Raw genomic sequence first — 17,801 nt, forward strand, 5'->3', positions numbered from 1 at the left:
TATACCATTATGGCATAAAAGCATCCATTGACATACATAAAAAGAGAAGTCATCTACTCTCGAGTAAAATTTTATTTACAAAAGAAGCTGTGGAAAAAATTTGTCCCACAGTCTGTAGTTTCTAATCCTTGATGAAATAGAAGATAGCATGAATAGTCATTAGGTGACCGCTGTGAAAAGTAACACATAAAAGCACTAGTGCAAGGAAAATACCATATAGGTCACAAATATAACTCTTCATGGAGACTCATGCAAGAAAGTGAGAAGAAACAGATAAAAATTTTAGTAATAGTGTTTATTTAACTTCATCAATTCTAAATAATAAAGTCCAAGATTACTGATACTTTCTATTCATTTTTCATCAACTTTAAAATTTAATGTACATTTTACATGTATATCACATTTTGATAAGACCACAAATTTTCATCAGAGATACTTAATTTACATTTAGATTTCATAAAATTTACAGTTGAAAGTAGATAAACATTCTCACATAGTTCCAAACATACTTAAAGATTTTCTAATAATTGAATCAAGAGTTGAATCAAAATATCATCTTCTTTTAATGGTCCATATTAAAAAAACTGACTCATCTTTTTTCTAAGAATTTATTTGACTTTTAAGCAAAAACATATCAGTTTTCAACCTTGTATTCAAATTAAGAAAGTTCATTAACTATAATGTTGACTCAGTGTTGCTAACATAAAATTTAAATGTATCAAATAAATTGAAAAGAATCTACAAATTTATCAATATCAATGAAGCGTTTTATAATTTTGGGGTAGTTTTTATAGCTATTGTACATAATACTGTAGTCTGAAATTACAATCCTCTGCAGATGGATTCATATTAGAAAAAATGGGCAAACTAATTATTATTGATGTATATCATGAAAGTTCAATTTCAACATAAATTCTTACACTTGTATAGCAAGTTTGGCTTCATAAGTGCACAAATTGTTCAATTGTACAGACCTCACACTTTGAAAGGCTCTACTTGATATAATGCTCTGTTGTTAATACCTTAAAATTCTTGATAGCTTTTTAGCAAGTGGTCTTGCATTTTTATTTTGCACTAGACAGCTAAAATTATGAAACTGCTCATATTTTCTACATAAGTAACAACACTTACTTTTCCTTGAAACTTTTAACTTAACTTGCATGTTCACAGTGTGATGGAAAAAATATAAATAACAGCAATTTTTGTACCTGATTACTTAATATTTAGAAAGCATTCCCTTTTTAAAGAAAACCTAGAGTTGGAGTTAACACCACAGTAATATTCTTCTATGAGTCAACCAATGACCTCTGACAAAGAATATAATATTTATAACTCATTGTCTTCTTTTAACTCTTAAATAAACTAGTGATATTCATAACATCTGCAAATATATGTCAAATGGTATTCAACTCATATACATAAATTTTCTGTAGAATCTGCTTCAGAGTTTAATTTTTTTTCAATATGTATTATAAAGTGAAGTAAAGGAATACAGAAACTAACATTTGGTTGTTTTAAAATTGAAGGGTCGGGGGTGGGAGGTTGGGGGAACAGGTGGTGGGTAATAGGGAGGGCACATATTGCATGGAGCACTGGGTGTTGTGCAAAAACAATGAATACTGTTACGCTGAAAAAAAATAAATAAATTGAAAAAAATAAAATAAAAATAAAGATAAAAAAAATTCCAATAAATCCTGATTTTTAAAACTAAAGTAACTTGAGCATCATCTGCCATAAGAACTAATTATTTTGTATCTAGTTGAGATTCTTTTCGAACAAACACAATGAAACCTAAAACATCTATGCCATGAGCTTGATTTTCAGTCTGCAAATTGGCAACATATTTTTCTTATTTTTGAAGTATTTTGAAAAAACAGACTCACAGTGTTGTAACCAAGCAATGTCTCTTGCACCACATAAGTAATTCAAACCACAGAAAAGTACTTGCTACTTTAATATTTTTAATCAATTGATCATATTGTTAAGAAGATTTATATTGCATAGGTATTTGTTTAGTGGCTTAAATGAAGATGTTTCACTTTGTGAAAATATATTTTCTTAGTCTTTATTGTATAGTTGTGTTATAAAATTTCCAAAAAATACATTAGTAATATATTTAATTATCTTGCCATTCAAAAATAGTTTTTATTTTGTGTAAGAACCAAGTCATTTGATAGCAGGTCAAAGTTACACACTTAGAGTTTGTTAAATATGAGTTTTAAAGTTTGTTGTAATATCTAATTCTGATTTCAGGTGACTAATTTTGTCAATTTTTTTTCTTTTACTTTAGGAAAAATTTTCTTTTTGAATTAAGTATGTATCCAATGGATATGTCTCAATTTTGTCAACCTTATTTTGTGCAAATTTACTTTAGGCAACAAACATATAATTTTGTTTTCATTTTATTCTCCTTAGTGATTTATACTTGGCATTTATTATGAAATTAACTGCATAATTTTTTGGAGTCTTTTTTTTATTACTTTTCCCATTGTAGTAATAGCTTTTCCACATTTTATCCATTCTGATTCGGTAATATCTCTTCATTTTAAAATCAATACATATATCCTATTTTAACTAGAAGGATAATTTAATTATATACAATTAAACTAATAAGTACTTTGATTTAATTTAAAATTATCATGTAAGTAGTACCACTGTAACTCATACTGTCTGCATAAAATATTTCAATAAACATGTTAAAATGTTATTTGTACTGATGTAGACATTAGTGTATAGACAAAAACATTTGCGCTGGATCAATCCATTGATACTGATTAAATATATTTTTGTATAATACCAGAAAGACACTGGAGCCAGAGACTCACACTAAAATACAGCCAAAATGTCATGCAAATATTATTTTGTTAACACTACTTTAAGCTGAAATGTAGTGTTAACAAAATAATGTTTGCATTTACAGAATGTTATCTCATATTCCTCAGTTTCTAAATTGAAGTGGAAATTAATGTATATTAAATAAATTAAAATTCAGATCCTTCTTCATACTAGCTGTGTTTCAAATGCTCCCCACTGTATGTTGCAACTGTACCAAGTGTCACACTCACAGGTGCTCTCCAGAACAGCTTAGTCCTAAAGTGGTTTTCATGGCACACCTCTACAATTTAAGTAATGAGTGCAGATACGATGTCACAAATTTCAATTGAAGTCATCCTCAACAAATTCCTCTTCAAAATAACTGCCATCTAAATATCTAAACGCCACAATGTTCCAGGCTAAGTAACCCTGATACTTTTATAATTCTTTAGATGGCAGGTTTTAAATTGATTGATGTTATCATTTTTTCTAAGCCAGAAATAGTGGCACATGGAGCATGTAAATTTTGATGGAGTGAATGCAATTATGGTGAGGGGTGAGAAAGGTCCAGAACATGGTATTTTTTGAGAGGACCAGGCAGAATCAGAGTGTTACAGCCAATGCATCATGAGACTTGAGGGCAATGAGTTCCTGTGGAGAGCAAATGAAAGGGACTCAGAAGGAGAATTTAAAGGACAGAATTAATCCTGGAAAAACTGTAAAACCAGAGTAAAGGCAGGTATGTAATCCACAATCAAATCTCAAATGTCCACAAAAGAGCATCTACCTTATTTGTAGTTCTATAATGGAATTTAACTTGGTTCATGAGTTCTTGTTGAGTTCACTAGCAAAATAAATTCATCTAGCAGTGTCAATGTTTTTCCTCACTCCAATTAAAAAAAAAAAAATCAGTGTTTACAGATCAATTTTAGATCAATGTTTAGTTTATTCAGAATGTTTAATTTAATCCCCTTCTCTTCCTAACCCCAGTGCTGGGGTATACCTAATTTCTTAGGATCTTAAATTTCATCTGCCATTGTTTTCCCTGGCCTGATTGATGTCTGTGGGGCCCTGGGTTCTAATCCTCTTCACTTAGACTAGAGCACCTGCTAATCCTGTTTTGGCCTCCATTTGCTAGATATCCTTCTCATCCAAACCATGAGGCACATTGAAATGTATATCCAATTTTCAGCCAAACTTTTGAAGTGAGGAGTATAAATGTGTAGGTTGGATATCTTTGAATCATTTCCCAGCAGACTGTCTGGGAACCAACCAGAGCAGCTTATCTCACATTTTCTCTTTTTTTTGTTTCCTAACATTTTAATTTATTTTATTTTCCCACTTAATGGGGTTAATTGACAAGTATAATTGCACATATTTAATGTGTACAATGTGATGATTGGATATATATATATACACTGCAGAATGATTATCTACTTCAAGATATTAACATATCCATAACCTCACATAATCGACTCTTTGTGTGTAAATGTGGTCAGTAGGCTTAGGTCGAGCTCTCAGTATCTTTCAAGTATACAATGCCGTACTGGTAACTATAATTGCCATGCCTTTTACAGGAGATCCTCAGAACTTATTCTTATAACTGAAAGTTTGGAACCTTTGATCTACATTCCCCCTTTCTTCCCTAGCCTTTGCAACCACCATTCTTTACTGTTTCTATGAAATCCTCTCCAAGCTGCCATTCTCCCAACACCTCCATGTTTTCATCAACCTGGAAGTTTCTGAACCTGTCCTTTGGGGTTTTTACAGAGGTTTCATTGCATGGACATGATTGATTACGTTATTGGTCATTGGTGACTGATTCCCTCCATGAAGGTGGGTGGGGGAACTGAGAGTTCCCATCCTCTAATTAAATGGCTGGTTCTCTTGGCAACTAGCCCACATTCTTAAGCACTTTCCAAAATTCCCCTCATTATCAGAACAAAAGGTACCTTTATTGCTTCCTTCACTTAGATTAATTCCAACAGTTTCAGGAGCTCTGTGCTAGAAAGTGGGTGAAAGATCAGATATACATTTCTTATTATAAATCACAGTATTACAGATGGTATTAGGAAGTGGGGTCATTAGGAGGTAATTAGGTTTAAATGAGGTCATGACAGTAGAGTTCCTATGAGGGTATTGGTGTCCTTACAAGCAGCAGAAGAAAACCCAGTTCTTTTTCTCTCCAACATATGAGGGATGCAGCAAGAAGTGGCTAACTGCAAACCAGGATATGAGCTCTCCGACCAGACAACAAATCTGCCAGCACATTTATCTTGGACTTTCTAGCTTCCAGAGCTAAGAGAAATAAATGTTTATTGTTTAAACCTCACAGGCTATGGTATTTTGTTATAGCAGCCCAAACTGACTAAGACACCAGCAGGATCTTATAGAATAAAAATTCATGCAGATAGGTTTTCAGCCTGTGTTATATACCATGTATCCATGGCTCTTAGGGCAGAACTTGGCACACAGTCGATCTAAAATAATTTATTGATGAGTGAATAGAAGTTTTTATGCTGCTATTCCACTGTAGATTATCCATATTTAATTATATGAAAAATATATAATGATATTATTAAATAGTTTATGATAAAAACCTGAAAAACAAGGACTTGATTATAAAATAGGATTAAATATTGAGAAATAATCTTGAACATTCCCTTGGACTTTCTAGAACATGGACAACTGATTTAAATGCAGAACTATGTAAATATTCATGAATATGACTTTTTGAAATAGGGTCATTCATGTAGTTTAATTCTATTAAAAGAGATTTATTTTCTATATGGATGACATCCAATAGGACAGAGAATCAATTCTGTGGGTAGCAGTTAACATTGCTTGACTGACATTTTTGTGCATTCAGGAAAAAAAAAAAGCGCCACTCTGAGTTCCAACTTCTTTGACAGTGGGGAGAAATTTTCTTGTTATAACATGCAAACATCTTCATTCCTGAACCACAGTTTTAATGACTTTATTATTTTCCTGCAATGTTGTCTGGAGATGTAGTAACATAAAGTCATTTACCGTGCTATGAAAAATGTAAAAAGTCTGTAGATTGGCTTTTCCAGAAACCTCTTCAGTAGGGAATGAAGCAAAAGACAATCTCTCTAAAGGTGTGCTTGAGCATGCTGCTCCCTTCAGGGCAGAAGATAACTTTATTTCATTTCTCTCCTGGTTTTTGATGGGTCATGAGGAAGGTCTAAGTGATATTTTGAGTTTAATTAGCATTATCCACTCGGGTGGGAAAAGAAGTAGGAAGGAAGACTTTAATTAACCAAGTTCCTGTTGCTTACATTATCAAATAAAAGCTATTTTGTCTAGAGATTAAGTTTTTGACAGTCCAGTATCAACCATCATTTCAATTTATATTTTATTTCTGGTATCAAATACCATTCTTATCTATACTTATCTAGAACTCAGTTTTGCCTTGATAGTGGTAATACACACCAGAAGGAATATCTCTTTTTCTTTTTTGCTTCAAAGAAAGAAATGCTATTGAATATTAAGGCTGCGACTTCTCTACTCCTCCAAAGACAAAACTTCCCTTAACGTTCCTAAGGTGCCTTTCTTACACCATTGAAGGCATTCTTTTTTTTTTTTTTCAAAGATTTTATTTCTTCATTTGAAAGAGAGAGGTCATACACGTGAGCAAGGGACAACAAGCAGGGGGAGAAGCAGAAGAAGATAGAGAAGCAGGCTCTCAGCTGAGCAGGGAACTCCACACAGGGCTCCAACCCAGGACCATGAGATCATGACTATCATCCTATATTATAGTACATTTAAAATAAACATAAGAAAGTAAGGGCAAAAAAATCAAATTAAAATTACTTTCTTTTCAGAAAATGTAAAACTACGAAGAAAATTAAAAAAAAAAGAGCAATGGTTTTGCAGGGTGGATGTAGGGGCAGATGAATAGGTTGCAGCACAGAGGAATTTTTAGGCTCTGAGAATACTCTAAATATACTATGTAGAATATACTCTGTAGAATACTCTGTAGAATATAATATAATACTCTGTAGAATACTCTGCAGAATATAATATAATACTCTGTAGAATACTCTGTAGAATATAATATAATACTCTGTAGAATACTCTGTAGAATATAATATAATTATATATATAATACATATAAAATAATAATATAATGATTGATACAAATTATCATCCATTTTTCCAGACCCATAGAATGTACAACAAGAAGAGTCAAAAACTTAGTGTAAACTATGGACTTTTGGTGATTAATATGTGTCAACATAGGTTCATCAACTGTAATAATTAGACCATTTTGGTGGGGGATTTTTGATAGTCCATGTATGGGACCAGGTGGTACAGGGAAAATCTCTGCATCTTCCTTTCAGTTTTGCTGTTAACATTAAACTGCTCTTAAAAAAAATCTTAATAAAAATAAAACTATCATAAAACTAAAAAAATATTTTTAAGAAATTAAAAAATAAAATGAATGTCGTGGGGCTCCTGGGTGACTCAGGCAGTTAAACATCTGCCTTTAGATCAAGTCATGAGTATTGAAATATTTTACTTCTCATCTTCTTTGTCCACCTAAATCTTACTCCATATAGTGGTTAGGAATGATTGCTTCAGGCAACTTCACAGACCTAATTTCACAACGAGATAGAGAACTTTCAGTTTATATTATTATTCTTTAAAAGAGTCTTCTCATTCTTAAAAATGTCGTAAGTCAAGAAAACATTTTTTTTAAAGATTTTATTTGTTTATTTGACAGAGAGGCAGAGATCACAAGTAGGCAGAGAGGTAGGCAGACAGAGAGGGGGAAGCAGGCTCCCTGCTGCGTAGAGAGCCCGATGCAGGGCTCGATCCCAGGACCCAGGGATCATGACTTGAGCTGAAGGCCGAGGCTTTATTTTTTTTTATTTTTTTTATTTTTTTAAATATATTTATTTATTTGACAGAGAGAGAGAGAGATCACAAGTAGTCAGAGAGGCAGGCAGAGAGAGAGAGGAGGAAGCAGGCTCCCTGCTGAGCAGAGAGCCCGATGCGGCCGATCCCAGGACCCTGAGATCATGACCTGGGCTGAAGGCAGAGGCTTTAACCCACTGAGCCACCCAGGTGCCCCAAGAGAACATTTTTATAAGAATTAATACCCTAACATATAGTTATGTCCAGACCCCAGTCTGCAAATACTATAACTACTATTATTACTATTAAAATGAAGAAGATCCATTTCATGACACCAGTGAGACTATAATCTTATAATTAAATATACATTAAAATAATACATATGTGGAAGTATTTATAAAAATATAAATATTCTAAAGAAATTTAAATAGGTAGTATCAGTCACTATATAAGTAGACTAACTATAAAAAAAAAAAAAACTTTGTAAGACCATAAAATTTTAATGTTAAAAACAATATAGTCTAACATATAATCAGGAAAGATATTTCTTTCACAGAAGCCTGGATTATTGACAAACTTCGAACTATTATTTTTTTAATTAACCTATAATGTATTATTTGTTTCAGGGTGTAGGTCTGTGAATCACCAGCCTTATACAATTCACAGCATTCACCATAGCACATACCCTCCCCAACTGAACTATTATTGTCATTGGAATATTTTTCTCCAAATATTGACATCACATTTTAAACTGTTTTCACTACTTGATCAAATCTGTTGTTTTTACGATTTTTTCAATTATATTATGTTATATTATGTGTGATCATATTACGTGACTTAACGACTAATTGTTGAGACTAAACAGTGACTAATTGTGGTGTATACATAAGCAGAAAGTATTTTGTGTTCTTGAATCACTTTTCCAATTTAAAAAGTAGATGGTTAAGGGATATAAAAACAATAAATTCTAGTGCTGTGCATATCCAATGAGACTGCTCCTCTTCATCAATGTACCTCTCAGGAATATCATGTGTAATGGAAGCCCACTGTTCTAAATAGATGATCATTTATTTCATGTATTTATTTATTGATTTTAAAGATTTATTTATTTCAGAGAGAGAATGAGTAGAGGGAGAGAGAGAATTCTCAGGCAGATTCCCTGCCCAGCATGGAACTCCACATGGGGTTCAATCCCAGGACCTTGAGATCATGACCTGAGCTGAAATAAACAGTAGGACACCCAACTGACTAATCCACCCAGGCAGCCCTAAACATGACCATTTATTTTTTTTTAATATTTTATTTATTTATTTGACAGAGAGAGAGGTCACAACTAGGCAGAGAGGCAGGCAGAGAGAGAGGAGGAAGCAGGCTCCCCACGGAGCAGAGAGCCCAATGTGGGGCTCGATCCCAGGACCCTGAGACCATGACCTGAGCTGAAGGCAGAGGCCTAAACCACTGAGCCACCCAGGCACCCCAACATGATCATTTAAGAGAAGAACAAGTTTAGATTTTTTTTTGACCAGCCTGTAGTAACATTGGACATCTGACTCCTGATGTTTTATACAAATTTTAGCTGCAAATGCAGATATCTGTGTCTAGCATCTAAAAATGTCCACGAGGCATCTGGTAAGCTGCAGGTAGTAATATATGACTATGTTGGCAAGAAAGACTGGACAGAGCAGTTTCTCAGATAGTGGATAAAAAGAATGCCGTAAATCAAGAAATGGCTTTTCAAATGAACAGCAAGTCCAACTATTTGTTTAAAGTCATGATCTTAGAGACATTTATTCATAAATAGTTAATGTATGATTTTCTGAAATATCATAGTGCTCACAGTACTGTCTTCTCTTTGTTGTATGTCATGCCATGGTTATATTACGTGAGATTACTTCTTGTGAATTATCTTTCAACTTTACTATTTTCAAGTTATCCAAGCAAAATAATCCCCCTTTTTTCCCTGATCAGAAATCACTTTATACTGTAGTGATTTATGTATTTTTAAGGATTTAGAGAAAAGAAAAGCAGACACAGGCTTAGGTTTGGAGAAACATAAAATGAAAGAAATATTGTATGTGTATATAATTAAAACTTGGCCTCTATTTTTCTGGTCTTTCAAAATCATACTGAGACGTTAAACTTCAGAGACTATTTTTCTGTCTAGAATGCCTAAATGCACTAAAGGCATGTCTGAGAGGAGAGTACACCTCTGCATCATTTCTTTGTTCTGTGTTTCAATCAGGCTTACAAGTGATATCGGAGGAGAACTTGCCTGCAGCTAACTGCTGTTTGCATGCTGTGGGAAGCAGAGTGTGGCTGTATTCACACCAGACCAAGTGCGTACACTCAATATGATAAAACATTACCAGAATCTTATGGTTTTATTTAAAAGGTACATAGATCTCCCCACTTCTAGTTGACTAAATGAGTGCATGGGATATTTTCCTTCAAGGTCAAGATCCCAGCCATTCTCTGGACATTATAATACTACTTAGCACAAATGCAGTGTGAGGGTATTTATTTTATTCTTTTCCCTCAAAATAAATAAAAATGTCACAGTATTTTTATGTTAATAGCATGTTTATGCTAATATAGTCTGTCAGTTTATATTCATACTAAACATTGTTATTCATTCTCCACTTTTGTACCTGAATGCAAATATTGAGCATACTCAGATGAAAGTTCCACTAGTGATGGTTAACCCCATTCTACCTCACCCACTGCCCTGATTGTCTCCTGGGTAACTACCCTAATATATGCAAAAGACACAAATTCATTCCTATTAAATATAATTTAAAAAGGCCAATAAAAATAAAGATCTTCGTATTTGTAAAGACTGTTTGGTTTCTGGTCACATATGAAGTTTATTGTTTCAGTCCAATCCTGGACTTATATTTGCTCTGGATATCTACCAGCAAAATTTTCTCATCTCATTATTTTGTGATATTATGCATTCTCAACAGCGCATTTGTATTCAACATGTGATGTAGCCTACATGTTTCCATATATACCCTTTTGTACCTACACCTCTTTATTACTTGTTTAATAAAATCACCTCAAAGGCAAGCAGAGCAGACTAAATAAATAAGGGCTCATCAGGAAAATGACTTGCAAATTCAATATATAGTCATACCCACTGGCAGTATGATTCTACTCATATATGCACCTGTGTTGTTAAGGAGGTGATGAATCCAGAGTTAAAGTGGGCTTAATTACAAAAGGGATATAAGAATATTATAAAATTCATTACAAAAGCCCTCTAGAGCCAACATCAATATGTTTCTTTATGGCATGAATTTTCAAGTTACTCTAACGGAATGAATAGGTCTAGGTGAAACATATTAAAGAACTCATTAGAATAAGTTGCTGGTCTGTAGAATAGGTATAAAAAGAGTATGATTGATCATAACAGAATAAAAATATTAATATTAGTAGATCTAGTCCTAAGACTGATGGTAAGAAACATAGCTAAATTGTTCTAAGCAAATTAGTTACTACTGAGCCTCTGAAGTAAAAATTGTAAAACAAACAGAAAACTCTGGCTCCATTTTCGATGTTTAATACCAAACAGTATCCGTGATATTTAATACACTCCATGTGACATGGGAGAATAGTAGAAAGACATCATCCCATACGAGCTGCTTATGAAGAGTTTATGGAAATGGCTAGCATAGATTATGGATGGATGAAGAAATTACATGAAGAAAGTAGTAGTCATGTTTTCTTCAAGAATTTCTGTGATATAACCTAAAGTTTCCTGCTATTTGAAATTTCCCAGAGAAGTTTATAATTAAGGAATATTAAAACGTATTCAATAAAATATTTTTAGAATCCTCCATTCTCCAAATAGAGAAGGGAAGAGAGTCCCATGGCTTCCTCAATATTGCTAATTTATATAAGAATAGATTATCTTAAAAGATACTCATTTTAAAATGGCTGAACAATAACACGGGCCCCACACAGTAGTAGATTATTACAGTGTTTCCACATTATCTTGACTACAGAATGAAATATGGGACAGGGAAGCAAGGGACTTTCTTATGGATTTATAAGAATGAAAGAAGTTAGAAATAGCTTCATGGAAAATAGGAAAATAAACCAATAAAATGAGCTTACTAAAGTACAGAAGGGTTGACAGCAACTTTGAAGGCTCAGTTAGAATTTAAAAAGAGAATTTTTATGATGATGCAAATATCAATAGTTTTGGGTTTTGTTTTTCCCATCAGTAATCAGCAATTCTTTTTCATGTTATGATATCCAAAATTAGGCATGTTAAATAGTTCCTAAAAAATTGTTATAAATTGACCAATAAACCAGATGGATCATGATGGCAATTGAATTTACAATTCTGCTGTTCAGAAAAGGAAATGCCAGATTTCTCTCCATTTTAGGGTCTTTCGCCAACACTTGTTTTCTAAAGTCACAAATATTTTGGTCTCTGAGAAAGCCATAGTGGACTAAAGTTTGAATGTAAGGAATCACTTGGAATTGTGTATGAAGTATCATGCTTCTGAAGATGACATTTGGTGTAGGCCCAGTTATAGGAAGAGAGGGAAAGCACCACCTGATTATCAAGCAATGAGTGGAAAACAATGCTTCCAAAAATCATATTCAACATAAAAGGGACAGTATGGTAACAGAGGATGCAGAGACTGTAACCTGTTTGCCTGAGTAGTAATTGCGATCCTTCATTTAAGGCAAGTAATTTAAGTACCTTCTATGCTGCAGTACTCTCATCTGTGAAATGGGGATTATGAAAAAGCCACCGATGGGTTTTTATGAAAATTAAATGAGTTAGCTTTATAAAGCATTCAGAACAGTGGCTGGAACATAAGTTCAATATTGGTATTTGTTAAATAAGTACTGCCCACGAAAGTTTATTAAATATTCTCTCTCCTATGAGAATCCAAAATATAGAAAGACCAACATCTATAGCAGCACTGTTATTATTGTTACTGAAAAAAATATGTGATCTTGCTGGACTTTATTAAAATGAAGAACTTTTGTTCTGTGAAAGACAATTATCAAGAGAATTAGAAGACAAGCCACAGACTGGGAGGAAATACTTGCAAAAAACACATCTAATAAATGACTCTTATTCAAAATACACAAAGAACTCTTAAAACTCAACAATAAGAAAACTAACAACCTGATTAAAACATGGTCCAAATACCTTAACAGGCACCAACAGATAACATAGAGATGGGAAATAAGCATATGAAAAGATGCCCCACATCCTGTGTGAAATGCAAATTAAGACAACAATGAGTTACCACTACACACCTCTGAGAATGCCCAAAATCTGGAACACAGACAAGTGCAAATGGTAGAAGGACTTGGAGTGTCAGGAATTCAGATTCGCAGCTGTTGGGAATACAAATGGAACAGCCCCTTTGGAAGATGGGAAGAGAAAGAAGAGGAAGACAGTGGCTGATACTCTACAACATAGACAATTGTCTAGGGAGCTGCCAACAGTGTAGTTTCATTTTAGTAAATCTTCATTCACTTTTCCAGAAATCAGCATTCTGGATCAGTGGATATTAGTCACCTGCTGTGAAATAAAAGATAATTTAGTTCTTCATCTCTGAATGATTTCAAGGTGTAATTTCATCTAAAGGGCATAAAAACCCAAAGCTTCTTTTAAAGCAAGGCAATTCATAAATTTCTTTTGAAGGTTAGTTGTAAACACAGAGTAAAACTTCACCATTTTAAATAATTGAAGATGCTTTTTTTTTAACCAGCCTTAAAATTAGGTGGCAGAATTTTACCTATTATAATTCCTCCAGGACTTACTCTAATAAATAAATGTGAATTGTAAAATTATCACATTGTTTGTATACAAATGAATCTTGCTGAAATTTTAAAAATGACTAACAGGCTTCAATATTTTGTATGTCCCCCTCTGGCACTGTCAAGAAATATCTGTCAAAATTTGAACAATTTATGTAAACTTTCTGGGGCTTAGTTTGTTTCTAAAATGGGATGACGTTTAATGGTTTCTAAATTGCATTCCATACCTACCCATTTTTTCCTGTGATCTATTATATTATCTAAAATTTAAAATTAGTTCGAATTAACATTTCAAATTTTTTAAAAGAAATACCTGGGTTCCTGGTTTCTGGCATACCCCACCCCTAGCCCGACACACACATGTACACACGCATACAGTGTAAGAAAAACAAGCAAATACTTAGGATATCTAGTTCTCTGCATGGCATAATTTTCTGTTCTTGGAATATCTACTCAACAGCTGAACTCTGCTTACTTGAGCCATCTAGCCAAGAAAAGGGGAGGCTACGTTTGAAGATAAAATATCAGTCAAACTTGAATTCTACTCACAAGTCTATATTGTGTTGCTATGAACACTAGTGCCTCATCGATGAAGCAGAATTGGGGGTGGTAAATGATAAAACTGACATTGCTGTTTTGTTTTGGTTTTTCTGTTTTATAAACATTGAAGAAAAGTACTTTGCCTTTGGATGCATTCAATGACAATTAGACTTTTATCTATACCTAGAAGAGTAATTTAGACACCTGTTAGGCCTTTTTGCATCAGAATCCATAGGACCCTGCAATTGTTTCAATAGCCCTTTCCTTTTCACTGAGAAGTAGAATACATTAAAAAAGAAAAAAAAAGAAAATAGAAAGAAAAGTTTACTATGATAGCAAACCTTAATATGAAGACAAAATAGATACAGGCTGTTAATGATTTAAGTGTGCATGTGTGCGTGAGTGAGTGTGTTCTAATACACATTTTAAAAAATGTTACTAGTCCCAGTTCCATGGCCAATCATTATAAGTATTCCCTCGCATCTTCACTTGAATTTCAGGCACCTGGCTCACTTTTTCCATACTGCTGGCAAAATAACAATTTAATTTAATCTCTAATTTCTTTCAGTTTGCAAACCTGTGCTGGTTTTTGTGAATAAGGAAAATGTTCATACCTATTTAAATGTATGGACAAAAAGCCAACTGACTTCTTAATGCTACCAGGGAATCATACTATAATTGTCTGATCCATTTATTTTCCTAATGTTCTACAGTATTATCTCAAAACCTTTCACTCCTAAAACCGTCAACCTTTCCTATCTCATCTACATTCATAGATAATATCTCTGCTTCTGAATTCACTACAAAAACTGAGGCACACAAGAATATATTGACAGTCTCCCCATGACATCTACTCATATATGAGAATCTGTACACAAAGGAGCAAATTTCTGCCATTCGTGAGAAATGAACTCTTTATTTACCTATTTCAAGTCCATTGCTCAGTCTGCATGCTTGATCATCTCTTCTCTTCCCAACCCAGACATTGCTCCAATATTACTCTCTCTTCTGCGTCATTAAAATGTCTTTCTCTGATTAATCATTTCAATCAGCACTGAAATATATATATATATATATATATATATATATATATACACACACACACATATATATGTATATATTTTAATTTTATCTCAAATAAAACATTTTCACCCTGCTTTTCTAATGTCCTTGATCTTCTTTGCAGCAAAATTCTGTGTGAAATAGCTGTCTATATTCACTACCTTCAAATAACTGTTTCACATTTTCTTTTGAGGTGAGGATTTACCCAAGACATTTCACTAAAACTACTCTTCTTGCCAAGGTCACCAACATGCTTTATGTATTATGCTCAATTTTAATGTCTATCCCTGCTGTTTTGACATAGTCAATAATTCCTCCTCTTTGATACTCTTTCTTCACTGGCCTCTGGCTTAGCCTCAGTCTTGGATTTCCTCCTGCCTCACTAATTATTCTGGTCAGTTTTCTTTGCATGCCTCCCTCTTCTTTTAGATGATTACCACTGCCATACCTTAATGATATCTGTTCTTGGCTCTTTTCTTCTGAAAATTCACCCCCATACAAATCTGATCTTATATAATGCTATTATCAATAAATCAATAAATAAAAATAAATCAATAAACATATTATCAATGTGACACAGGATCACATTGTCAACTCAGACTCATATAATTCAGAAATATTACCCTGTATCAAAGATGACTAATGAATTTTGAGGCACAACTGAAGCACAGAGAGGTCCAGGACTATCAACAGGGGTCTCCACAGGTTCTTTCATTCTGCCCTGGAGCTGCTCTGAGTCAAGATTATTGCAAGTTGTCTCTAAGTGATATATGTGGTTCAGATCACTTACAAAGAAGGGATCATTTTGGTCAAGAAATTAGACCATTTTCTGGTCAGATAAATAAGATACATAACATATTCTGGAGGCCACTTACATAAATTCACAGATTATAGGTGTACTGTAAGCAATTTTAGATCAAATGCATTTTTTAAAAAACATTCCAAAGATAAAGATTCTTCTGCTATCAGATGCTATTTGTTTCTTTATCAGGAAGACTCTCACTATCATATTTATAAGGAGATTTGACTGCATCATGTGACTTCTTTATTTTTCTTGGTAAAGCAAAGCTGAACGGAGAGCAGATTATCAGTTTAACTATACACTTTCCTGCATTGTATCATGTTTTTATACTAATGACTCATAATTTACATTAGGAAACATACAGATGGCATTTTGATCCAGCCAGACCCCTCTCCTGGACTGCATATTTTGTCCAAGAGCATTCTCAAGATCTCTACTAAGACGTTAAAGAAACATCTCCTACATAACATGTCAAAAACTTTGTTCCTAATAAACTGTTCCGTCTACAATTTCCCCCATGGTGATTGATGACCATTCTTTGCTTCAAGTTCCGGAGTCATCATTTTAGGGCAACTTGATCTAGTTCAGCCCACTACAACCACCTGTTTTTGTAAATAAAGTTTACTGAAGCACAGCCACACCCTTTTGTTTATATATTGTCTCTGGTGGCTTTCAGGATGCAACAGCCCATTCAAATCTGTTTAACACACAGCCTGGAAAATTTTAAAGGTTTGCTTTATCATCCTTTACAGAAAGAGGTTGCTGCTAATAGTTGTCCTTTCACCTAATCTCACTATTAGGTTTTCATAGTAAAGTATTCCTGTCTGTGAAAATGAGCTGTGAATTTTACCTTCTTTTTACCTTCTTAGGAATAATCTTGTAATTTAAAGTATTTCCCTATTGGGGCACTGGGGTGTTTCAGTTGATTAAGTGTGTGGACTCTTGATCTCAGCTCAGGTCTTGACCTCACAATCATGAATTCAAGTCTGGCCTTGGACCTCACGCTGAGCGTGAAACCTATTTAACAAATAAATAAATAAAATATCCCCTTTTTCTGGCAAGTTTTTCTTTGATACATATAGTATTTCTAAATATATTTCTTATTGCTCAAGTACATGAATATTTTCAGTTAGCTATAATGCGTATAACAAAAATATTTGGTATGCTTTTAGTCCTGTGATTTTTTTTTTTTAAGATTTTATTTATTTATTTGACAGACGGAGATCACAAGCAGGCAGAGAAGCAGGCGGAGAGAGAAAGAAGCAGGCTCCCTGCTGAGCAGAGAGCCCGATGTGGGGCTCAATCCCAGGACCCTGGGATCATGACCTGAGCCGAAGGCAGAGGTTTTAACCCACTGAGCCACCCAGGTACCCCAGTCCTGTGATATTTTTAATACTTGCTTTAAAGAAAAGCTTTGATTTTTTGTTTGTTTTGGGTTTTTTTTTTTTAATTATGCTTTAGTTTGGTGTTTTGTGTCCTGCCTCCTAGTTCATTACTTTTCCATTCGTGTCTGTCTCATTCGTTATAAAACATATCAACTGTGTTCTTAATTTTGGTTATTATGTTTATGTGCATTTTTCAGTTTATTTTTCAAATATTTCATGCCTTTTTAAATATAATTATTTTCAGATGTCAAAGTATTCAAATTTAACTGTTATATCTTATAGTAACCGTAATTTGAATTTATAGCCTGTTTGATATTTCTAAATAGTCCATATAAGACTATTTCAATTATCTGCTTATTCTTGATCAATGTCTCGTTTCTTGGTGTGCTTGGGTATTTTTGCCTTTATACGGGATTTTGGGTTGGAAAAAATATTTCTAATAATACTTGCTTATTTAACTTTAGTGGATTGTATTTTCTTTAAAAGATGATATGTTTTGCTTGTTTTTGTTGCAATCTCAGATCATA

The sequence above is a fragment of the Meles meles genome, chromosome 2 (assembly GCF_922984935.1).
Source record: "Meles meles chromosome 2, mMelMel3.1 paternal haplotype, whole genome shotgun sequence".
Classification (NCBI taxonomy): Eukaryota; Metazoa; Chordata; class Mammalia; order Carnivora; family Mustelidae; genus Meles; species Meles meles.